The 26,570-nt window shown below is 35.7% G+C and overlaps 1 protein-coding gene across 20 annotated transcripts in view; it reads left to right on the forward strand.

The window, feature by feature from the left end:
* The window catches only part of rims2b (regulating synaptic membrane exocytosis 2b), a 247,215-nt gene that overhangs the window by 63,922 nt on the left and 156,723 nt on the right, over positions 1-26,570 (forward strand). The window lies entirely within an intron of this gene.

A 26,570-nucleotide genomic window follows, 5' to 3' on the forward strand; every position in this document is an offset into this window, starting at 1 on the left:
ATTTACCCACTTTCACATGCAAATAATCCCAAATCACAGTCTCTTGCACTTCAACGTCAGGTTTTTCTTTCATCCCCTTTTCATTATGCATTGTTATACATTGGTCAGATGTTTTTTTATTTTTTTTTTATTTTTAGAAATAATTAGCATCTAAAAGCCTTCTAGAAGTTTATTTTTTGCTCTCCTGCTTGCTTTTTTTTTGCTGATTCTTTGCTAAAGTGGATTTGAGAGTTTCTTTACGACGCTAATTCAGACTATGAGGAGCCTTGAGCTATTTATAACTCAGGCACAATAACTTGCTTTGGGGAAAATGTCCTAGTGAGTCATTCAGTGAAGTCATGATTTATTAAGCAATATTATGGCATGCCTGAAAACCGTGCATATGGATTATATCATAATACAAACAAGCAACGGTGTATTTTTATTCACAACATGCAGGCTATACAGAGTCATGGTTTCTTGGATGGGTTTATTCGCGGGCGCCTTTCGCAGGAGTCTTGTGTTCACAGGAGCGTCTTGTTCAAGTAACACTTTGACATGTGCATGTGTTATCTGCATATGAAGTCTGAATAAGATGGGGAAGGATTTGAGAAATTGCATGGCAGCAACGGTTTCAGAAAATATACGTTGTACAAAAAATGTGATGTAGATTATTTAGACTTGTCTTGAGTGTTTGTTTGCACTAGTGCTTACAATTGTGTGGCACTGCACAGTTTGCATGTGTTGAAGTAACCATATGCTAATTTGATGTGTTTCTCAGTGAAACAGTATGTTAATTGAAGGTTGTATTTTTATGAACTTATAATTCATGAAGAGCTTTCAAAATGCATAAATAAGTCAAAACAGCAGATGGAGTTTTTAGGGTTGGAACTTGGGACACAACAAATGAGCACAATAAGTTTTAGATGCATACTGTGGTAGAAAAATATATATTTATAATAAATGATTTAGGTAAGCAACATTGCTTGACCAAGATGTTTCACCGAATATCAAGACGTTTGCAATGTAAAACTAATTTAATGCTATAGTAGTTCAACAAACAAGAAGTTCAAATAAGTGACTAAGTGAGTTTGAATGAATCGAGTGAGTCAATAATTAAGTATCCTATTCATAAAGACAGTCAGTTGCCTAGTTTCTGAATGAATCAGCTGTTTGAACAAATCAGTTGAATGAATGACTAAATGACTCATTCATTCAAACACTACACTCTTAAAAATAAAGGTGTTTCACGATGCCATAGAAGAACCTTTTTTGTCTAAATGGTTCCATAAAGAACCTTTGACATCTGAAGAACCTTTCTGTTTCACAAAAGGTTCTTTGTGGTGAAAAAAAGTTCTTCAGATTATAAAAAGGTAAGAAAGAGATGGTTCTTTAAAGAACCTTTGACTGTATGGTTCTTTGTGGAACCAAAAATGGTTCTTCTATGGCATCGCTGTGAAAAACCTTTTAAAGCACCTTTATTTTTAAGAGTGTACTTGTGGTTTGGTTTCATATTTAAAACTATTATGGCATTTTCCCCAACATTTCTTATTTGTATGTTTAAAAAATATTTAATCTCATGACATTATTTATGCATCTGCAATTTTGTGGTGTAACTGTTAATAATTCTGAGCTCAGTTTTTAAATGAATATAGCCAATATCATCCACAAATGATGTATAAGCTCAAATTAATTGACCTATGCTCAATCAGTTGCAAAAAGGAATACAAACCCCAGGATTTGGTGATAATATAGCATAATAAAAGATAAACAAGCTATTTTTTAAAAATGTCTGGTCATTTTTGACCAGGAACCCCAAATTACACATTTTTTTAGACTAAAATTGTTCATACATTTTGATGAAAATGATCAAAGCAAGTATTTTTTTTTCTTTGCAGTAACATGCATTAATACAAGACCAGGAATATGTTTTAGGAAAGTCATTGTTGAGTCATCATTGTTGACCTAATGTTGAGTCACTTTATTACTCAAACATCCAAATGGAGAGGGCTTGAGTATAAATGTAAGTGTATCGATTTATTTTGACTGCTTTTAGAAGCACATAATTAGCCTGGAAAAATCCAGACCCTAATCTATTAAGATTAAGGGTCTGGGATCGAGCAATGAAAACTGCCTAACTCGAGGGGCGGCACCAAGCATGCATTTGAAACTCTAACTGCACGCAATTGGATAAATCACAACAATACACGCTTAGCTACCAGCAGAGCTAAATGATGTTTCATTAACAAAGTTCGGGAGAAGCGCGTCAGATGCTTAGCGTAAACATCACAAGTCAATCAGCGCCATAGGTTTAAATACAGCTGACTCACCTCAATTCACTCGATGGTTTATCAGTAACCCTCCACCACCCCATCTCATCACTCCGAGTTCTCGCTACTCCTATTGGGGGGTAACGTACTCTGGGTTCGGGCCACTCCCGAGCTCGGAGCCCTTCACCGGACAGCACGCCAAACATGCACTACTATTCTCCGGCTAATTATATGTAAGCGTGAACTCGTGAACTGATAGATTAAACTCTTGCCGTATCCAGTCGGCAAAACAGCAAAAACGTCCTTCTTGCAAAGGAACGATTCGAGTTTTCGGTTTTCTGTTCCTCTTTTATATGGAAAGCCAAGTCTAACTCGTTCATTGTAGCGACCTCTGGCCCGCCTACATCAGATACACCGATTTGATTGGTTCCCACAATTGCTTACGTATTGCAGTAACCTGCATCATTGCTCAATACCAGAGTGTCTTGCAGAGACAATTCTAATTGTGCTCTCGCAAGACCTCTGGATTTCCAGGGTAGCACATAATCACACAAAAGTGAAAAAAGTAAGTCAGATAATTTTGTAGCTATTTTTATGCTGGTGGACACTTGCATTCAGAGGTTATTTTTGGTTTACTTAGTTCACCTATGAAAGTTTTTACCCGTCACCCACAAATCATTTCATTTATGCTGCATAATGTTTTCTGATTATGTACTGGCAACATCACAGACTTTAATGCAGTTGGCTGTTACATGCTATCTAGTGACAGTCTGACTCCCAGACTCCCAGTAAATGAGTTTGCTTGATGAGTTTGTGTGTGTGTGATGATGATGATAATGAGACCCTCATTGCATGCTATTTGCTTTAAAATGAACATTTGTATCTTGTTTTTATATATCATCCATATATATGATGTTTAGATGTTTATGTAAAAATCTTTGTCATGTCTTAATCTTTGTTATTAAAAAAATGAGAACAAAGATAGGCTACATGTTACAAATACACATAATACACAAATAAAACCAACTTTAATTTTCAGGTACAGTAGGTGTATTTAGCAGTAGCATTCAAGAAATTGAATTAATAAATATAAAAATAAAACTATATACATAAATTATACATTGACTCTTATTAAAGCAACTGTATTATGTTCTTCAGTTCAAGAGCAGTGAGTGGTTTTTCTTTGTGTTTTATTAGCCTACCATCACCCAAAAAGGACAATTCTGTCACCATTTACTCACTCTTTAAACATAAAACATGTTGAACATAAAACTTATTTTGAAGAATGTGGGAAACCAAACAGTTGCTGGGTCCCTAGTTACTTCCATAGTATTTTATTTATTTTTTCCCCTAATCAAAGTCAGTGGGGACCAGCTACTGTACTGTTATCCACATTATTCAAAATGTATTCTTTTGTGTTTAGCACAAGAAAATAAATTAATAGAGGTTTGGGACAACAATTGAGTGAGTAATTTATTTTTGGGTGAACTGTCCCTTCAAGGACAATCGGCAGCATGTTTAGTTCTGTCTCTTTAAGAGCCGCACACATCTAATGTCTACAGGCGCGCATCCGTTTTTCTCTGAACAGTTTACTTTCACTTTAGAAATAACCAACTGTGTTTATGTGCAATCCTTGTGTGGTTTTGACAGTATAAGCGAATCAGACGCAAAAGATAGCTTAGTCCAGTAATCAGGCACTGTTTAACAGGCTTTTAGCGCACGCACTTCAGGTGTACGCGCTTATTAAGTGCATGCCCGAACAGCGCACGGACGAAATAATGTTATTTACCGGCAAGGCTTTAGACACGCAAATTATGTACTTTTGTGTTGTACAGTATATTAAGACGGACGCTGTAGCATGATACTGTATTTTTCAAAAGCAGATCGTGGACACATTTAAATCGTCTGCGATCAAAAATCGTCATATTGCACACCCCTACATCTACAGTCAAGCCAAAATTATTCATACCCCTGGCAAATTCTGACTTAAAATTACTTTCAACCAGCAAGTTTTCTTTTTTGACCGGAAATGACACAGGCTTCTCCCAAAAGATAATAAGACGATATACAAGAGGCATCACTGTGGAAAAAAATATTTCTCAGCTTTTATTTACATTTGAACAAAAAGTGCCATGTCCAAAATTATTCATACCCTTTGCAGAGTCTATGGGAAAATCCAAAGTTCTATACCATTCCAAATAGTCCAAGCTGTTCTTAAGCATCCTAATTACCCTGATTCATTGGGAACAGCTGTTTTAATCAACTCAACAGGTGAAAAACAGAAGCTCTCTGCTGTTGGTTTGTGGACAGTCATGGCTAAGACAAAGGAGCTCACTGAGGACCTGCGGCTGCGCATTGTGGCTGCTCACAAGTCAGGAAAGGGCTATAAGACCATATCTAAATGTTTTGAAGTTCCAGTCGCTACTGTGCAAAGTATTATTAAAAAATACAAGGCGTTCCACACTGTGAAAAATCTCAGAGGACGTGATTGGAAGCCAAAAGTGACACCTGTGCTGGCCAGGAGGATAGTGAGAGAGGTAAGGATCACCACCAAGGCCATCCTGATGAATCTGGGCTCTGCTGGTGGCAACATCTCAAGACAGACAGTCCAACGGACACTGAACACCGCTGGGTTCCACGGGTGCAGACCAGATAAGGCACACAAAGCCCGCTTGGCCTTTGCAAATGGTCATCTGGACAAAGAAGATGACTTCTGATCTTCTGTTTTATGGTCAGATGAAACAAAAATTGAATTATTTGGCCACAATGATGTAGCCTTCATTTGGCATAAAAAAGGAGAAGCCTTCAACCCTAAGAACACCATCCCCACTGTCAAGCATGGTGCTGGGAACCTAATGTTTTGGGGGTGTTTTTCAGCTGGTGGACCAGGGAACCTAATCACAGTAAACAGCACCATGAAAAAGGAGCAATTAGGGCTGGGCGATATGGCCTAAAAATAAAATCCCATATTTTTTCACAAAAAATCCGATTTATTATTTAAATCGATTTTTTTCCCCCTACTGCTTTTAGCGTGTAAAGAAACCCCAGCTTTTCCACAATATATATGGGCACCATATATTTTGCAATATACATTGCAACTGCATCAGTGATCGCTTTCCACCAGGCCCCATTCTTATCATACCAGACACAGTAAATGTTTGTAAGACAAATAAATATGAGATGGGATAGGGTTGTGCCGATAGACGATAGTATCGTGTATCGACGATAGTCAGAGATATCGCTTGTTGCTGATGCCTTTGACGATAGTTAGACGATTATTATTATTATCCGTCAACAAAGAACTTAACTTTAGCAATGCAGCACAGAGAGTCTGTTCTAGGATGCTTCAGAAACTTGCCGCGGTATAAACACACGCATAGAGAGGCCACAGCGCCTTAACACACCGCGTGCAGTGAGAATGGGAGATTTTCATCATACAGTACGGTGGTAGATTCACTGATTCTAAAGGGAGTGTTATATTATATTTGCATTGCAGTCATTAGGATAACAGAGGTAGTAAAACCTGGTTCAGGCTGAATTAATTACGATGTATCATAATCAGTCTGTATATAGTAAACATAAACATTCATCTGAGTAACGTCTATAGGCGTTAATTAGAATTACGATGCGATCAGATGGCGCTAAACATACGCACGTGAATTACACGCGCATCACTTCTCCGCATTCAATATGAACTGAACTACAACATCACCCTCATGATAACGGTCAGACATACAGCGGTAACATTATAGCAATATGACAGGTAAAGAAAGATTCATTCATTTACATTCTGGCACGCACATTTACAACTCACTTACTGACGATTGCAGAGAATGAAACCGAAAGTAACTTGAACAACTCCGGCAGATCTACAGTGAGAGCTCTGTACACGCACAACTTAATCATATGCCAAAAGAAAGTCTACCTTTACAAAACGAATAAGGAATTTAGTCCATAGATAATTAATTAAATTAGCACGATAGTATCGTGTATCGGCGATCTCTCAGGCTGACGATAGGGCGATATGAAAATTGAGCATATCGCCCAACACTAAGATGGGAGGAAAATATATATATGTCCATGCTTTTCTCTTGCACTTATATCGTATACAAAAATATACAATTTTGAACACAGAAATATTAAATGATTTAAAAAACTGAAACAATCTGCCAGCAGGTGGTGGTAAGACACTGATTTAATTACTGAATCATATCATTCATTTGATTCGTTTGAACTGATGGTTCATTCAGTAATAAAGCAAGTGACTCTTTATGAATGGGAAATTGAATCATTTCACTAGATTCGTTTAAAAACGTGCGTTCATTCATAAACGAAACACCGCTGTGTTTGAGTGGAGATGCGCAGCGGCTCAGTTGTGAATTGTTTCAGATTACTTTTGATGCTGAAATAGAGCAAAATCAGGCAATAGTCTTATAGTGAGACAATGTAAGTCACTTAATAATAACTTCTTGTTTATTTAACTGTTATAATAAATCAATATCTCGTTTACAACTCCCTTAAAAATGATTAAAAGCTGTCACTCATCTTAGTTCGCAATATCACAAAGCTCTATTATAATAAACGAAGCTACTGCCCATTCAGTCTCTTATTTACACTCTCTACACTTGAGATACATTTGTCAACGTGCAAAACACATAGAAATCTTTGAAGCTCCACTCAGCGCAATTACAAATATGCTGGTCGGGTCAGTCGCACATGGTGCTCCTAAATATTTTTTCATAGTCGCACGCAGTAGTTTTTTTTTTTTTTGCCCTTGAACTGCTGGTCGCACCGGTGCGACCTAAGATTCTTTCTAGTCGCACCATTGAGAAATTAAGTCGCACTCTAGAGCCCTGATATGCAAATAATTCGCCATTGTCTTCAATCATCTCTCTACTCTGTTTATGTGGTAAGTGAAATTGTATGTAATGTAATGTAACAGGCTAACTTGCTAGCAAGCAGCTAATCATGTCCCCTTAGTGACTTGCGTTATTTTACCAGAACGCGTTATTTGTTTTCCGTTCTGAATACAGCTCTTAATTATTCTGCCATTGGTGCAATTACACTGTATCTAATATTTTTATTAAAAAATCGCGATACCTCGATTTTATAAAAAATTAAATCGTCTTAAAACGTAAATTCGAATTAATCGAAAAAATCGAAAGAATCGCCCAGCCCTAGGAGCAATACATCTAAATTCTCAACAACAACATCAGGCAGTCTGCAGAGAAACTTGGCCTTGGGCACCAGTGGACATTTCAGCACGACAATGACCCAAAACACACAGCAAAAGTAGTGAAGAAATGGTTAGCAGAAAAAAACATTAACGTTTTGCAGTGGCCCAGCCAGAGTCCTGACTTAAATCCAATTGAGAATCTGTGGAGGGAGCTAAAGATCAGGGTGATGGCAAGGAGACCCTCCAACCTGAAAGAGTTGGAGCTCATCGCTAAAGATGAATGGGCAAAAATACCAGTGGAGACATGCAAAAAACTGGACAGCAATTATAGGAAGCGTTTGATTGCTGTAATAGCCAATAAAGGCTTTTCTATTGATTATTGAGTAGGGTATGGATAATTTTGGACATGCTACTTTTTGTTCAAATGTAAATAAAAGATGAGTAATCATTTTTTCCACAATGATGCCTCTTGTACATCGTCTTATTATCTTCTGCGAGACACCCATGTCCTTTCTGGTCAAAAAAACAAAACAAAAACTTGCTGGTTGAATAAAAGTAACTTTAAGTCAGAATTTGCCAGGGGTATGAATAATTTCCAGCTTGATTGTATATATGCTTTGTAAACATAAACAAAAAAAAAATGCTGGTAAATTGCAAATAACCACAGAAACAACAAGCAACACATGACATTTTGAAGTAAGAAAGACTGAAATAGAATAAAAAAAAATACAAAAATAATAATCTTTGTTTTGTATACAGCATATAAATTAATATACACAGTACAGTACACATGTATAGCAGTATCTCTAGACATTTCTCTGTGCTGTATATCCCGTCCCATCTCCCAGCCCTTATAATTCTGGCTGTTACTGTATTTGCAAAAGCCTTATAGCCACTTAGCAGCAACCCATATCTCAGTGGACCGAATCATTTTCTTGTATCCCGGTCTCTGTGCTAATGCTGTTGATATTGCATGTGAGTTGTGGGCTACAGAAATGGAATCTGACTCCCTCAGATGTCCTAATTAATTGCCGGCCACATTTCGGCCTCTTTCACTCTGGCTGATTTACTCCCTCAATCATTGATTATTTAGGAGCTGTATTTTCTCTAGTGTACTCTCTTCCCAAAAGCACTCGCTCTGAATCAGTCAGGCCTTGTGCGCCAGCTCCTTTTAATGGAAATCCAAACCGATCGATGGACAGTCAGAGCAGCCCATCCCGTTGCGGGCTGGAGCTGTTATAATGTTGAACTGGGTGATTCTCTCTTTTCAAGTAGAGCTGCAGCTCCACTGATGACAGTAAATATGCTTATGATGCATCATATGTCATAAGAGGCATGTTTCAGCTTATCTGTTTTGAAAGAAATCTCTTCTGCTCACTAAGGCTGCAGTTATTTAAACAAAAATACAGTAAAAATACACAAAACCAGTCATAAGGGTTAATTTTTTAAAATTAAGATTCATACATTTATCATCTGGAATTTGAGGGTGAAAAAAAATCAAATATTGAGAAAATCGCCTTTAAAGTTGCGTTAGCAATGTATATTACTAATCAATCATTAGGTTTTTTAATATATTTATGGTATGGAATTTACAAAATATTTCATGGAACATAATCTTTATTTAATATCGATATCAATAATTTTGACCCATACAATGTATTTTTGGCTATTGCTACAAATATGCCTGTGCTACTTCGGACTGGTTTTGTGGCCCAGGATCACATATTGTGAAAAGATATTACAATTTAAAAAATCTGTTTTCTGTTTGCATGTATTTTACAATGAATTTTCAGCATCATTACTCGTTTTAAGTGTCACATGATCCTTAATCTAATATGATGATGTGCTGCTCAAGAAACATTTCTGATAATTATCAATGTTAAAAACTCTTGTGCTCCTAAATAGTTTCTCAAAATGTGAGAAACTATTTTGCAAGTGACATTTTCTAAACGGAAGGTTCAATAAAACAGAATTTATTTGAAATAGAAATAATTTGTAACAATGTAACTCTTGACTTTTTATGAATTTAATGCATCTTTGCTGAATAAATGTATTAATTTACTGGAAAAAAAATACTGAGCCCCTGTAACATTAACTTATATGTTAACTTATATTATTACGTAATATATAACGCTTTGATTCAGACCCCTGCTTGCAAAAAATCCTGGTTCTAAAAGATTATAGTGACTTTAACTTGCAATTTCTGCAGACAAAATGCAAATGGAAGTAGATTTTGATATTTTCTGAAGAAAGTGTGTGTGAGTGCTGCTTACCTGTGCAAATCTCACTGGCACAGTGCTGGGGTGCTGTGGGTGTTTGCAGAGGTGTTGCTAAAAAAGGCCACTGCATGTGGTTTGTAAGGAGTTCTGAGTGCTTTATAGAGTGTTACGACGCAGTTGCCATGGTGTTGTGGGTGCATTGCTAGGTGCTTACTTACTGGCCCATCAAATAAAAGCCCACTTAGGACCGGGCGATACAAAATAAATTTTTTTTTTTTTTTTTTTTTTTTACATTTAACTAATAAGATTCTGTTTACTAAAAACTTGGAAAATCATCTGCTTTACGAAAGTTCCAAGTGCAACACATGAAGCAGTCAACATGGTGTACATGTAAAACTAAAGGACTTATGCATGATGCATAAAATATAAAGGCAAATATTGTACAAATTTGTCTTAAACATAATATTGGCTTAGAAATAGTTTTAGAGGTCAACTCAAAAAGGCAATTCAAATTCAGATTTGCCAAATAATTTTGGTTGCCTAACATTCGGTGCATCCCTAATTTCCAACTTCAATAAACATCACCCTGCACTTCTGCTTCTCGTCAAAATTTTTGTCCAATCAAATGCTCTGTAGCATCTAGGGCTGCGACGATAAATCGATGCAGAATTGATTTGTGGATTGATTCTGTGATCTTCGAATGCATCGCAATTCTCTCTGGAGACTGGAATCGATTCTGAACTTAGATTTTAACAGCAGATGGCTCTCTAATCTGGTTTTTATCCGCACACTCAAATGTTCATGAAGAAGAGTGCTGAAGAGCCCTGCTGAAAAACACAGCTAAAACCACCCTAGGCTGGTTTAAGCTGGAAGTAGCTGGTTTTAGCTGGTCTGCCAGTCTGGGAAAGCCTGCTGACCAGCTAAAACCAGCCAAGGCTGGTTTTAGCTGTTTTTTTTTTCAGCAAGGAGTGCTTGTGAGTCGATGCTGAATCATTTCTCGATTTGTGATGCATTGACATATTTTCCCAGCCATACTAGTATCTGAAGCGTTCCGCCCCACTATCCGCCGTACACTATGTAGGGGATATATATATATATATGTATATGTATATATATATGTATATGTATATGTATATGTATATACAGTACAGACCAAAAGTTTGGACACACCTTCTCATTTAAAGAGTTTCTGTATTTTCATGACTATGAAAATTGTAGATTCACACTGAAGGCATCAAAACTATGAATTAACACATGTGGAATTATATTTAATTCTATAAAATATTTAATTCTATATATACTATATATACTTCTGCACAACACAACTGATGGTCCCAACCCCATTTATAAGGCAAGAAATCCCACTTATTAAACCTGACAGGGCACACCTGTGAAGTGAAAACCATTTCAGGTGACTGCCTCTTGAAGCTCATCAAGAGAATGCCAAGAGTGTGCAAAGCAGTAATCAAAGCAAAAGGTGGCTACTTTGAAGAACCTAGAATATGACATATTTTCAGTTGTTTCACACTTTTTTGTTATGTATATAATTCCACATGTGTTAATTCATAGTTTTGATGCCTTCAGTGTGAATCTACAATTTTCATAGTCATGAAAATAAAGAAAACTTTGGTTCAAAGGTGTGTCCAAACTTTTGGTCTATAGATATAGATATATAGGGGTTAGAGAACAATTAAGACAGTCTAAGTAAGCTTTCCATTGGGACGAAAGAAGTCTGGTTTGGTGCTGTGCAGACTATCACAGAATGGTTTATTTATAGCGATATGGATATGATTTTTGGCTGTCATACGCTGTCAAATGCGGCTTTACTGAGCTCAACGGCTCTGGCCCAAGCTGTGATATCAAAATCAAAACGCTATTGGCTATTTGAAAAAGAGGGTGGGACTGCTTGATATGTTCAGCCGTCTTTCTGTTTCAGTTGACTATTGAGAATAGTGTTGCAAGTTTTAAAGCACTTCAGTGGACCTTTAACATTAAATGTAAAGAAAATGTTCTGTAAAGAAAATAGCAGCTTTAAGGCTAAGGAACTATCAACACACAGTAGTAGTTCTTTACAGGTTTTTGCATTCCACTGTGCTGCTTTTGCATTGTTTTTTTTTTTCTATGTGCTTGATAGATGTGTTTGACTGTGCTTGCGTCTTGTGTTTTTGCAGTGTCTCACACTTGAAACAACATTCTAAACACGTGACGCACAAGTTAAAAGAAGTTCAATGTGCAGTATGTAATATTGACAGCTAATGGTTGTAAGGGGTACCTCAGTTCTGGCCCTCTTCCTCAAACTGGATGCTCACATGGGTTGCCAGATTGAAGACATGCAACAGGAACAATAGCAACTGGTGATGAGCTTTACTCTGTATTAGGGCTGCAACAACTAATCAATAAAATCGATTATTATTATTATTATTATTATTATAATGATTATCAATTAATCTGGTCTGCCCACAGTGCACGTACAACTTCAGAGGGTCATGTCAAATTACAGCACTGAATGACGCATTTCTATGGACAAAATGCATCTAAAAATAGTGGAGGAAACAGAATGAGATGCTGCAGGAGAGTTATGTGATCCAAACTGCCCAAAACATGACAATTCATTATTTTAAACTTTAAGCTAATAGTGTAAAAAGCAACCTGTGAGGCGCTTTGACAGATACGTATGCATCCTCAGCATGAACATTTTTAGTTTACGGTCATATCCTTATCTGTAAATGTCACAAATTCACAAAAGCATTTCCATTTTTGCATAAAAGTCCATCCTGACAGTCTGTGTTAAGTTTAAAACTATACTGAATGAGCGTCAGACAGCCTGTAAAGGGATAACAGCGTGTAATTATCTTATATATAAATATCACATGCTTCATAGCCGTCTTTTTATAAAGAAATGACAGTAAATGTGACTTTGATCAAAGTGAACATGTGTTCCTGCAGAACATACCTCTTACCTGTTGGTTAAAGGGATAGTTCACCCAAAAATGAAAATTTGATGTTAATCTGCTTACCCCCAATGCATCCAAGATGTAGGTGACTTTGTTTCCTCAGAAAAATACAAACGAATATTTTTAATGAAAACCGGTGCTGTCTGCCAGCCTTATCATGGGTGTGGATGGGCACCAGACCTTTAAAAGTAAACAAAAACATGCACAGACAAATCCAAATTACACCCTGTGGCTCGTGACGATACATTGATGTCCTAAGATACGAAACGATCGTTTTTTATGAGAAACTGAACAGTATTTATATCATTTTTTACCTTTGATACACAGCCACGTCCATCTGTCATGAGCACGAGTTTGCACGCGCTTCTGGTGTAGAATACGCAAACGCCGTAAGGGAAAATCAGTGAAAAGTCCCGGATGAGTTTGTGCAAGCAAACTTAATCTTTTAGCTTTAAATCGGTTTAAACAACCAGGACACGCGCAAGTAATTACCATTTTGAATAGCCGCTATACCCACAATCTCTGTGCTCTGTGTAAACAATTTGTGTCGTATTCATGCGACAGATCGCTTACGGTGTTTGCGTATTCTACACCAGAAGCGCGTGCTCATGTGACGTGACTGATGCCAAACTCGTGAACAGGACAGATGGACGTGGCTGTGTATCAAAGGTAAAAAATGATATAAATACTGTTCAGTTTCTCGCAAAAACCGATCGTTTCGTATCTTAGGACATCAATGTATCGTCACGAGCCGCAGGGTGTAATTTGGATTTGTCTGTGCATGTTTTTGTTTACTTTTAAAGGTCTGGTGCCCATCCACAACCATGATAAGGCTGGCAGACAGCACCGGTTTTCATTAAAAATCTTCGTTTGTGTTTTTCTGAGGAAACTAAGTCACCTACATCTTGGATGCATTAGGGGTAAGCAGATAAACATCAAATTTTCATTTTTGGGTGAACTATCCCTTTAACACTGAGTTTGATTTATTCGGTTTTATTATCTGTATTAGGCTATTCTTTTAATTTTTAATGTTGATATTTAAACTTTGTTCACTGTATACAGTGTTTAACAAATTTAATAAAACAAATTTATGTAAGGTGTGTAAGTTTGTGCCACTGCTGCTCTACACTAACAGTATTGGTGATTTGCAAAATCATTTTTTAGCTTTCTGTATTGGTTAGTCCTCCAATATGCATAAGCTTTTTAGTAACAGTAGGCTATTTCTAATGCTATAATTATCGCTGTTATCTATGAAAAAATAGTCAAGCGCTTTTATAGTGTTTTTTTTCCAGATATTTGTCTTTTCTCTTTATTAAGACCGGTGGTCTAATAAATTAAGCACTGTTTTCATAACATTCAGTTGGCACGTTTGTTTGAAGGACTTTGGTGCAGAATGTGGAATATTGTGATTTTTGGCAATTAAAAAAAGGGATTTAAGCCGATTAATCGAAAAAATAATCGACCAACTAATAAATTATCAAAATAATCGTGAGTTGCAGCCCTACTCTGTATTGATGAGTTGATGAGTTGATTTAGCCACATTGTATTATATCTTTGGTCACAGACCTATTTTTTTGCGATTTCTGATCCACTTCATTTGCTGGCTTCCATGGATATAGAATGCTTTGTTTTCCACCAACTGGCAACCCGGGGTGTCAAAGTACTATTAGGTTCATTGGCAGTGGGCGGAGTCACACAGAACAAAGCAAAAACACACATTTTGGCACGGAACACAGATTTCAAAGTAGAATAACTGGGTGTAGGCCAATAATTGGCTGTTTTTATGTGAACTTAGAACATTTCCGAAACATCTGCAAACATATTATGGTATTTTTATGCAAGTTTTGACAAATTTTTGGCATTTTAGAATAGCTTAACCTTTAAATGCATGAATGTTTCGCCAATCATTATTACATATTCAGTTCTTTAGCAACCCGGACTTACATATCCAGCACGGATGGATCTCTAACTTCTGCAATGGCAAAAAAATCTCTTGATATTTTAGGAACAATTACAGTAGAATAAAATAAAGCATATTTCGTTACCTCTTGAAACTTAGAAGAGTTGAATTTGAGCAGATGATTTTACAAGCGCACTTCCGCAGTACATTCAGCATTTGGCTTATATTCGCGATCTCAACCATATTCTCAAAACTATCATTTTCAATGACTTCAAAGTCAATATTTTGATCGCTGGCAGCTTATTCACAACATCCACTATCAAATAACAGTGTCATTTATATTTTATTGTGTACAGTAGTTGCTCTGCAGTAAAGCCATTCAAACCAGTTCAATTTTTGCTGATGATATTCTTTTGTTTTATGCCTGCGATGATTATGAGTGAAACATCACGTCATTATTGTCTATTAAACAGTGCCACCTCGAGGAATAAAGGTGAATTGCACGTTTTGATTCATCAGATATTTTCATAATTTTGCACACGCAAAATATACTTAGACTATTACACACCTCAGATCTCTAGAGACCCTATACACTTTTTTCTCGTTATATCGTTTATAATAAATAGATTGAAGAATACTAAGAAAGTTGATGTCAAACTTGAAAAAATGAAGGAGGGAATGGTAGTGAATGACATCCCGGGTCACTAAAGACCCGAGGTATGCATTTAAGGGTTAAACAGTATTTTAGATGGTGTGCAATGAGATTGAATAACTGATTAGTTTATTATCCAGTCACATGATGTGTTTTTTATTGCACATCCAGGAATTTATTACATAAACTTGTTTCCATCACAGTTTTCTTTTCAAAAAAACACAGGCACATCTTGGCATCTAGTATTTTTAATTCAATATCTCAAAACTTGCATTTAAAAATGCGGATGGAAACATAGCTAATATACATTTATGGGCTTTTTCCACTTTTATTTGCAGTCTGCAAGGAAACAAAGTCTGAGTCTGATCACTTGGAACAGTAATAAGACACCTTTCCTCATTCATTTCTAAACAGTGTGGGCTGAGTTATAGCAATAACAATAGTGAGCGCTGCCTTATCAAGCAGCACTAATAAGGTCAGGGCAGAGGCAATAGACAAGGTGAAGATAAATCAAGACTCTGAGTTGACTTGGTGTTGGTTTATTGATCCTTAAACTGAGGTTAAATTTAAATGATGCCATTTAGCTGGCAGGATATTTGTCCTAATAAGATCATTGATTGGTTGATTAACAGCATTGTGAATATATTGAGTGAATTCCAGCAATGAGAAAGATGATTTCTGAGCCTGTCACAGTCGTTGTAACAATAAGTAGGCACTAAAGAGTGATAGAACGAAAGAGATGATAACACTATTGGGAGCCTGTTTCCTTCAATGTGTTTGTAGAAGGATTTTAGCATTAAATACTTTTGACGGTCAGTTTGATGGTGGTGGCCTTGCTTAGTCAACAGCGACGGATCAATGCATGCTATGGGAGGCTGCTTGACCTTTGCCTAGTAAGTCAAGGTTCTCAGATCACATTTAAGTTGTTTATATAGATTTTTTAGTATGTAGACTAATTTTACCTGGCTTTGTGCAGGACCATTGTTGAGGATGCTAATATTTAAGTAATATTTATAATATTTATTGTTACTTTTTGGAGGAGTAAACATAAATAACATAAAATATTGTTGCTTCTAATGAAAAGTAACATGTTAACTACTTTTGCATTCTTCTCACTCTCATTGGGCTAAAGGCTGGAATACACAAAATTATTTTTCACTGATATTTGCTAGTGCTGGGTAGAAAATATCAGATATTAGATTTATCTGTTTTAATTGATTCTCATTTTGATGAACCGATATCGATTGTCAAAATCCAAGAATTGATCTATGCTGTTTTGAGTTGATGTGTGAACAAAACTTAAAGAAACCTTATTTATAATGCGCATCCCATCAAATAAATCACAGTTAGGTTTGTGCGTTGTTACTTTTGATATGAAACAAAGTGTAAGCTTTCAAAGTGTGAAAAAAATTACTATGAAATTCAAACAATGAATACCATTTTAATGCTCTTTAATGTGGCCTGACAGATCACTGTAGCGTCTCAGTTCAAGTGTCACATGAACCGATCATTTCTTCTCTTTACTGCTTCATTGTATGAAATAAACATGAATGAACATAAGATGTTGAAAGAAACAGCTCAACTTAATCAAATGTATTATGACTCGTGTAGTAACTCAATCAGAGTTTCAACTGCAGAAGGACGTCATTAAAAACAGCTTAGAAACAATCTTGTAACGTTACCTCAGAAAAGTCTACCAACTTTATTGTTAGCTAGATAAATGAACTCTAGATAGAAGCATTTTGATAAAATAGGCATTATATTACATATTCATTATAGATTTGCTTGTTTGCCTGTTCTTCAGTATTTAATTACACATGGACTATTTTAACTTAGTCCTTAGTACCTTTCTGGGCCTTGAACATGTCAGTTGTGTTGCTGTCTATGCAGGGTCAGAAAGCTCTCGGATTTCATCAAAAATATTTTGATTTGTTTTCCAAAAATGAATGAAGGTCTTACAGGTTTGGAATCACATAAGGATGAGTAATTAATGGCAGAATTTTCATTTCTATGTTTGAATAATCCATAATGAAAATAAAATATGACATCCACTGTTAAAGGAGTTTATTTATAAGTTTATATATAACTTTTATAAGTTTATTTCCAGAACCAAAGTTTACAGATAATGTACTCACCTCTTGTCATCCAAGATGTCCAAGAAGTCTTTTTTTCTTCAGTCGTAAAGAAATTATGTTTTTTGAGGAAAACATTTCAGGATTTTTCTCCATATAGTACACTTCTATGGTGCTCTGAGTTTGAACTTCCAAAATGCAGTTTTATTGCAACTTCTAATTATCCCAAAAGCGGCTGTAAAGGGTACGTCGAAAAACTCCCATCTCATTTTCTCCCTCATCCTCAAAAATCTTTTCAAAATCATCCTACATTGCTACAGAAGTACCGACCCAGTGTTTGCAAAGTGTCCATGCAAAGAAGATAATTCACTTTTTACAAAAAAGGTAAAACAGTGATGCAGAACAATTTTGAAGTTGAGGGAGAAATGAGATGGAAGTTTTTCAACATACCCTAACTGTCTTGAACCAGAAAAAACAGAGTTCAGGCAGAGCAAGACAAGATGAGTGTTTGATGTTAAAAAGTATAGAAAAGTATAGAAATTGTATTTTTATTTTTTTGAAAAATAACCAATTGTTTCACTAGATCAGACCCTTCTTTCTCGCTGGAATCGTTTGAAGCTGCATTTAAACTGCATTTTGAAAGTTCAAACTCCATTGAACCATTGAAGTCCAATATATGGAGAGAAATCCTGAAATGTTCTCCTCAAAAAGACATAATTTCTTTGCGACTGAAGAAAGAAAGACATGAACATCTTGGATGACAAGGGGGTGAGTACATTATCTGTACATTTTTGTTCTAAAAGTGAACTTCTTTAAAATGTTTATATTTCAACAACAAACTGGAGTAGAAACATATATCAAGTTATTATAACAATTTTTATTATGAACCTGCCTTATGTCCACAACAATGTTGTCAAAATGCACACACAGATCCACAAAAATGACTAAAAACTCTGTATTATTATTCATTCTAGGCCAGTAGTTGGCGATGTTACTTTGTAAAGAAACACTACACATCTGCACACAAACAAATATACATGATGTTAGCATTTTCAAAAATGAGCAATTTCATAGTTTACATGGACACAATAACATATTGTTTTCTAAAATTTGTACTTTGAAATCTGTCTTCAAAAGTTTGTATTAGGGATGCACGAATGTTCGGCAACTGATATTATTCGGCGGAAAATGGCAAAAAAAAAAAAAGCTCTTTCGGCCGAATAAGCGAAAAGGCAGAATAAATGATACCAAACAATGATGTGACGCGATCAAATAGAGGCGTGCACTAAACGCAGCAAACATGTCTGCAGTGTGGAAGCATTTATAAATCATTCATAAATCTGCTGTCAGCAAAAAGAAGGACTGATGTCTACTTGCGGATTTCCACCAAAATAAAAGTCAGCATTCATAAATGTTAGTATTGTAATTTTTAAAAAGTAACACAAAAACAGTGATAACATTTATTATAACATACAGACAATTCAAATTCAAATTGGGATCTGTAGTATTTTCTAATGTTTTAAAATTATTCTGCTCAGCTAGGCTGCATTTATTTGTACATTAAAAGCACATGCCTGATTCAAGAAGGGCTTCTTAAAAATGGCCAAAGAACATTATTTTACTAACTTTTTTTTTACTAAATTAAGTTAAATTGTGCTTTGGTGGGAGGCTATAATGTCTACTAGAATGTTAAAAACGTTCAGTGTTAAGTAATTTTTTTTTAATTGCTGTTTTGTAACTGATTATTTATTTTCTTTGAAAAGCAAGACAAAACTGTAAAAATCACATTTCGGCTATTTCATTTATGCAGTGATGAAAACAATGGCAAAATACATCCCTAGTTTGTATTTTCAAGCCCCCAAAATGCCACGAATAGCCAAAACTCATAAAAAGTAAAAAAGTTTTTAGTTGAAAAAGGTGTCATGTAAACATCCCCTTATTGAGACAGATTTTTTCATTGAAAAAATTGACATATACTATCCACCTTTTTCTTAAACGTGGAAGTAAGCCTATGGGTGAGACTTCCGGTTCAATATCCACTATAGGGAAATAAAAAGAAGAATAACAACATGCAGTAAATGGTAAAACTGTTTGCACTACAAACCAGTGTGCACATAATTAAGATAATAGTTTAAAATAATATGGAAAGACAAACCAATTTGCAATATCAAGCAGTAAAACGAGCTGTTTAGTACAGATTAAAATAGCTGGATGCGGATGAGACCGGAAGCCAGACCCATAAAATTTACAAATGGCCTCATCCACTCTTTCTAGGAAAAGAAAAAGGTGAATAGCCGACCTGATTGCCTATATATCCAAATAAATCAATATCAAATGAAATTGAATCAAGAATTGCAAGGTGTGGACCAAAATTTAAAGGGGTCATCGGATGCCCATTTTCCTTAAGTTGATATGCTTCTTTAGGGTCTTAATGAGAAGTCTATAACATACTTTGGTTACCATTTCTCAATGGTAGTGTAAAAAAACTTGTCAAACCTTGTCAAATCAGCCCATTTTACAGCGAGCTATTTTGCTGCATGGTCCTTTAAATGCTAATGAGCTCTGGTCGCCCCGCCCCTCTCTGCAGTGGGATAATGAGACGTAATGTTAACTTTAGGCGCATTTAGCCACGTTTAGCTGTGAAACCTGCTAACTAGCACATTATTAAGAAAGGCCATTTGCAAATATGCATAAAAACCCTTATACTTACTTCTGCTGTGGGTGAAGCTGCATCACGAATGATTCGCACGAACATAAACACATATGTAGATCGGGATCTGCGTGTTCCTTTCGAAAACGAAAGTAACAATCCTCTGCATCTTCAGCAGCTCAGATGTCGGGATGTAAATGACGACTGCTATGTTCACTATTACATCCAACAACAGAACACCTCAGGCGCTCTATCGGAGATAGTCTTGTCTTCCCCTGCACCTGAGTCACACAATGCCGATCGGAGTCGGACTGTTTCAGCTCAGTGAGGACGGGTCTAAGATAAGGCGCTCATGTCAATCAACTATCGTGGGAGTAGCCTCTGTTTGTGTGCAGTCACATCCACAAGAAGCTGAAAATAACCTGATTTTAAAAAGGAGATATTACTTTTAACCCATATGGCAACATGCTCTTTATGTTCATTTCCCTGCCATTGTCTCTTTAAGACAAACGTTCTAATTTTTTTTGTTGGAAAGAGAAGACCTTAGTTTAGCCAATGATGTGCTTTGGTTACATGACGTGCAGAGTTTTTCTGTAGCGCGATTTCTGACAGACTGACGTCTATTGTGTGTAGTCGCTGAATGGAAACGAAAACGTCATTAAAAACAAATTATCAACTCGTGTCACATCCACACAAAAAATCAGAGACATTACCTCCAGGAAGTAATGATGACATATTCACCACTCAAAAAAGTTTTTATGAAATTAGTTTATTGTAAATTGATCAAATGTATGTGTTGCCAAATGGCAACACTGGGCAAAACTGCCCTACAAAGGCAAAGTGCAGTAACTACGTCAGCACTGAAACTGAGAAAAATGGCTTTAAAATTTTTACACCATATATGGTATTAGTTTGGATTTTGTAGTTACTGCGATGCTGACACTCTCGTTTCTCTGAAACGGGACAAAATTGAACAAGGAGACTTTGCCAGTTGTCAAAAAGCCCATTTTAAACCTTAACTCAATTTTGAACAAATGTGTAGTTACTGCGCTTTGCCTTTGGAGGGCAGAATAGTGGAATGTACAATATTGCAATAGGTTAGCTAGCTAGCAAGGTCAGCTGTGATCGTTTAAGTTGTAACAATAACAACATTAATGCTAGTAATATAATGTTGATTAGTCATATGATAATGGTATCATGGTTTGTATTATGGATAAAATCCCATTTTAATGGCAATGCTACTTTTGATTAGATATGAATACAGGGAACATTATATCAGTGAGCACCACCATGTTCTATGGCAAGGGAAAGAAGAAAATGAATTTTCATGAACTGCAATGCTTTTGGTTTTTATACCAATGTTTATGATACATGATAATACAATATTATTATTTGTTTTCAATAATATTCAGCAAAAAAGAATGGAATAAATAAAAGCCGTTGGAATAAAAGTTGTTGAAAAGTATATATAAGGTGCCATTTTTAAGTTCTGTGTTAAAGCTTATAATACTGCAACACCAATTAAATCAACACAAACAACATTTCAAACAGTAAAATTATTCATTATAAGGAAAGTTTGAAATTTCTAAGTTAGATCCACTATTGGATGTTGTTGCCATATGGCAACATATCATAAAGTACATTCCTCAAATTTTTTTACAGCACTTCAAGTTAAGCCATTCTAAGAAAAGAAAAACAGTCAAATATTTTTTTTATAGGTCTATCATAATGCGGGCATTAAAGATTCAAAACATACCACTGGGTGGATTTTTATCAATGTAGGGTGGTTGTGTACACAAACTGCCAACACACATCAATGTTCAGACAACATGTAAAAGTGAGTTTTGCATCCAATGACCCCATTAATTGAATCGTGAAGTTTGTCTCAATACCCAGCCCTAATATTTGCTCGGAGTTACAGACGGGAGAAGTTGGCGCTATTGCAGAAAGTTCAAGCTGACAGATTTCACAGAATATTGAGCAGTACACTCTCAAAAAGGATGTGTTCATTTTTAACACATTGCTTGTGTTATGTCTATTTTAGCACATTTTGTGTTACTTTGTGTTAAATGTGTGTTAAAAAGGAAAAAGAAAAAAAGAAAATATCCAACACAGTGTGCCCAACACAACGTGTTAAATATCAGCCAGTCACATTGCTGCTTGCCTCACTTCATGAGCCGTTATTCTACTGAGACAAGCAAATTTCCTCGCGCTTCAAGTTTTCATCGTCAGGACATAACTTCAATGTATGAAGGTAAGAAATGTTTGTATTTGCCATTATACGTTTTTAAAATGTCTTTTGTGATCGTTTGGAGACGGTCGAGGGGCATTTGGCACATATACATGGTAGCTGGACAACTGCCTCACGAATGGCCATGCGAGCTGCACCTGCTGCACATCTCGACGGTGGGAGCTTATTTTAACAAGCTTTACAGTTTCTTTTGTTAGATTTAATTGTGAACAGAATCGCTTTTAATTAATCATTGTCACGTTGTAGTGCTTCACATGAGGAAATGCATTCGTTCGTCGCGTCTTTCTCTTTGAAAATGAACATTCGTGGTGCCATGTATTGTGCAAATTGCCCTAACGCTAACATAATCTCTGATGCTTACGCTTTTCTTGCCTTTTTAGCTATCGCTATTTTACAATATTCGCTATGTGTAGCCTATAAATAACAAAAGTATCTTTAATTTACTCTTGCAGCTTTGAATGGAAGACACTCCTGAAGCGCTTGTGGCAGTTACTGACGAGACAGAGACAAACGAGAGACTTCATCTCACGACCCTCACCATCACTTGTATGCTGATGAAAATATGTAAATAAAACTATTAATACTTTTTAAAAAATGTAAAGTGCAAATTTTATAAACCATTAACAACTTTTCACTCAAGGAACAATTAAAATGTTGAAATGACTGTATTGTGATTGTTTACCTCTCTTTTTTTTAACCTTTTTGAGTTTTTATGTAATTGTTAGTAGTAGCAGGTTTAATAAATTGTGTTTAAACTATACATTAGTTTGCAGTGCCTTTATAGCGTACGCAATTTGTTAAAAAATAACACATACTTGACACAAATTGAGTATTTATAACACAATAGTGTGTAGAAAAAACAACACAGTTTCTGTGTTAGCTGGAATAACACTCTGGTTGAGTGTTTCTTAACACGCAAAGGTGTGTTAAGAAACAACACAGGCTGTGATGTTTTTAACACATCCTTTTTAAGAGTGTGTGATGGACACAGACTCTGTTTTTAGCTTTAGACTGAGCCATTCAGAGGCTTTCAAACATGTCTGATATTTTGAGCTGATGTTAAAACGCATATCGTTTTCATCTGTCATGCGTCTCTTAGGCACGTGTGCATATATGCTGCATGCCAAAGCATTTTACTGACTACAAGCTCAGTATCGCTGTGTCCCTACATCTCTGCCATTTTTGACTCCACATGAAAAGGCTGCATACAACACTTCTTGCTACGCTATAGAGTGTCATTTCCCAAACCCACAGCCGTTTCATCCTCCCAGAGCTCCCGTCCTCTCCGTCACTGACAGCAGCGTGACATCTCTCTGCCTTTGATAATACGCAAAGAAATATTCATCACTTCTGCCCTTGAGAAACAAACTTTGCTATAGAAATAACAGCGATACTTGGCTCCGAGCGGGTCGCCAACGCATTTTTAGCTCTCCGAGCTCAGCGCCACGGCAATTTTCAGCACTTCAGCTGTCGTGCGTCGCACTGCATTTTTCTTTTGTGTGAAATCTGATTGAAAGTGCTAGAAAGGGCTCGACTGGAGTGGATGAATAGGGCAGTGTTTATCTAAGAGAAAGAGAGAGAAAATCTGTTTTCAGTTCAAATGAGACAAGAAAGTCTCCCGTCTCACGCACGTCTCTGGCCGCGCTGTTCTGCATCGCATGCGTCAGAGGAACCGACGTGTGTTCATTTGTACTTTCTCCCTCGCATCCTCTTTTAAGGCTGCCGACTCGGCCGCCATCCACTAAATAAAGAAACAAATAATTTATTCAGCAGCCTGCAAGGCACTCTACGGCCCTATGACCTGCCTGTCCGGGCCCAAAATAGAGACGTTTGTGTGCGGCGCTGGACTAAGTGATTCAAATCCCACCACACTGGAGTGGCCATTAGTTAAAAAGTGATCTTTACAAGACACAAAGTGCATTTGAAAAGGAATGGTTTGCTTAAAATGAAGATGATCACAAATTTACTCGCCTTTCTGTTGTTCCAAACATGCATGACTTTGCTTTTCTTCTCCACTAAAAGAGAAATTCTGAATAATGTACTGGTGATTGCTCTTTTCCATGCAGTTTCAAGAAATAAGAACTGAAGCTTTTGAGATTCAAAAATGATTCATCAAAAATGCATCATTAACGTATGGCTCATATTTGAAGACTTCTGATCATATATGATAGTTTTAAGTGAGGAACGGATTGAAAATGTCAAAAAAATGTAATTGTTGAATCGATTGAATAAAAAATGAATCATTTGACTTTTTGTGAGCCTAATCAAGTTATTCATTGAAAAGATAAGACTCAAAAAAAGTCAAAATTTTCAAACAACTCAACTGAAAAACTGTCGGTGAAAAATTTACTTTTTCTTTGAAATTAAAAAATGAAATTAAAGTCAAAATGGTCAAAACTGAATAGTTTTTGAACTAAATAGTTAGAAGTTTTTGTGAACCAACTCAAACGATTCATTTAAAAGATCCAACTCAAATGAAAAACTGCCAGTGAAAAATTACTTTCTCTTTGAAATTGAAAATTTAAATTCAAGTCAAAATTGTCAAAACTGAATCATTATTAACTGAATTGTTCGACATTTTTGTGAACCGAATCAAATGATTCATTTTAAAGATCCAACTCAAAAGAAAAACTGTCAGTAAAAAATTTACTTTTTCTTTAAAATGGAAAATAGAAATCGAAATCGAAATTGTCAAAACTGTTTTTGAACTGAATTGTTTAAAGTTTTTGTGAACTGAATCAAACGATTCATTGAAAAGATCCAACTCAAGAGAAAAACTGTCAATGAAAAATTACTTTTGCTTTGAAATTGAAGTCTCAATATCAGAACTAAATCCTTTTTGGATTGAATTGTTTGACATTTTTTTGTGAACCAAATTAAAGGATTCATTGAAAAGATCTGACTCAGTATTGTAGTCAATATTGTCAAAACTTAATCGTTTTTTAACTGAACTGTTTGACATTTTTGTGAACTGAATCAAACGATTCATTCAAAAGATCCAACTCAAAAGAACTTCAGTGAAAAATGACATTTTCATTGAAATGGAAAATAGAAATCAAAGTCAAAATTGTCAAAACTGAACCATTTTGGAACTGAATTGTTCGACGTTTTTGGGAACCGAATCAAATGATTCATTAAAAAGATCCGACTCAAATGAAAAACTTTCAGTGAAAAATTACTTTTGCTTTGAAATCCTTTTAAACTGAATTGTTTAACAGTTTTGTGAACCGAATCAAACGATTCATTGAAAAGATGTAACTCAAAAGAAAAACTGTCATTGAAAAATTACTTTTGCTTTGAAATTGAAGTCAAAATTGGCAGAATTGAATCCTTTTTTTCAATTAATTGTTTTTTTTTTTTGTGAACCGAATTAAATGATTAATTGAGAAGTTCTGGCTCAAAAGAAAAACTGTCAGTAAAAAATTACTTTTACTTTGAAATTGAAAATTGAAATTGAAGTCAAATTTGTCAAAACTGAATCTTTTTCTAACTGAATTGTTTGACATTTTTGTGAACCGAATCAAACAATTCATTGAAAAGATCCAACTCAAGAGAAAAACTGTCAATGAAAAATTACTTTTGCTTTGAAATTGAAGTCAAAATTGTCAGCTAAATTCTTTTGAATTTAATTGTTTGATGTTTTTATGTGAACCAAATTAAATTATTCATTGAAAAGATCCGATTTAAAAGAAAAACTGTCAGTGAAAAATTACTTTTACTTTGAAACTGAAAATTGAAATTGAAGACAAAACGGAATACTTTTTTTTTTTTTTTTTTTTTTTTTTGCTGCTTAAAAAACATTTGGAATATGAAATAGAATTGTTTTGTAAAATCTCTGAATTTTGAACAATTTAAATGCATCTCTGGTTAAAAAATAAATTAAATTAAATGAATTAAATTATCAAACAAACAAACAAACAACACACACACACACACACACACACACACACACACACACACACACACACACACACACACACACACACACACACACACACACACACACACTAAACTAGTGTAATTGTAGGAAAAGTGTGCAAAAAAAAAAAAACTACTCCACAGATGAAAATGAAAGAAAGTCATACAGGTTTGGAACAACATGATGGTGAATACACAATGACAGAATATTCATATTTGGTGTGAACTATTTCTTTAAGTATTCCCCCTATGTTGGAAAGAGAGGAAGTGAACTGGGCTTTGGACTCCAGCAAACAGCATTACTCCATCAGAAGTGCAGTGTTTGAGTGATGTACCCTGAATCAGAAGAGTAGGTAATTAAAATCAGTGCATATTTGGAACACAACGAGCATACTAATAGATCCAGAGTACTGCACCAGCGTTCTGGAGCATTCGCTTCTGCCTTCTGAAGTATGACTCATGTCTGGCACGCCGTACTTAGCGCAGAGTTACGTTTTTGAGTGCTGTTGTCTCTGGATGTTGGTGTAGC

Source organism: Garra rufa, chromosome 17 (genome assembly GCF_049309525.1).
Source record: "Garra rufa chromosome 17, GarRuf1.0, whole genome shotgun sequence".
Classification (NCBI taxonomy): domain Eukaryota; kingdom Metazoa; phylum Chordata; class Actinopteri; order Cypriniformes; family Cyprinidae; genus Garra; species Garra rufa.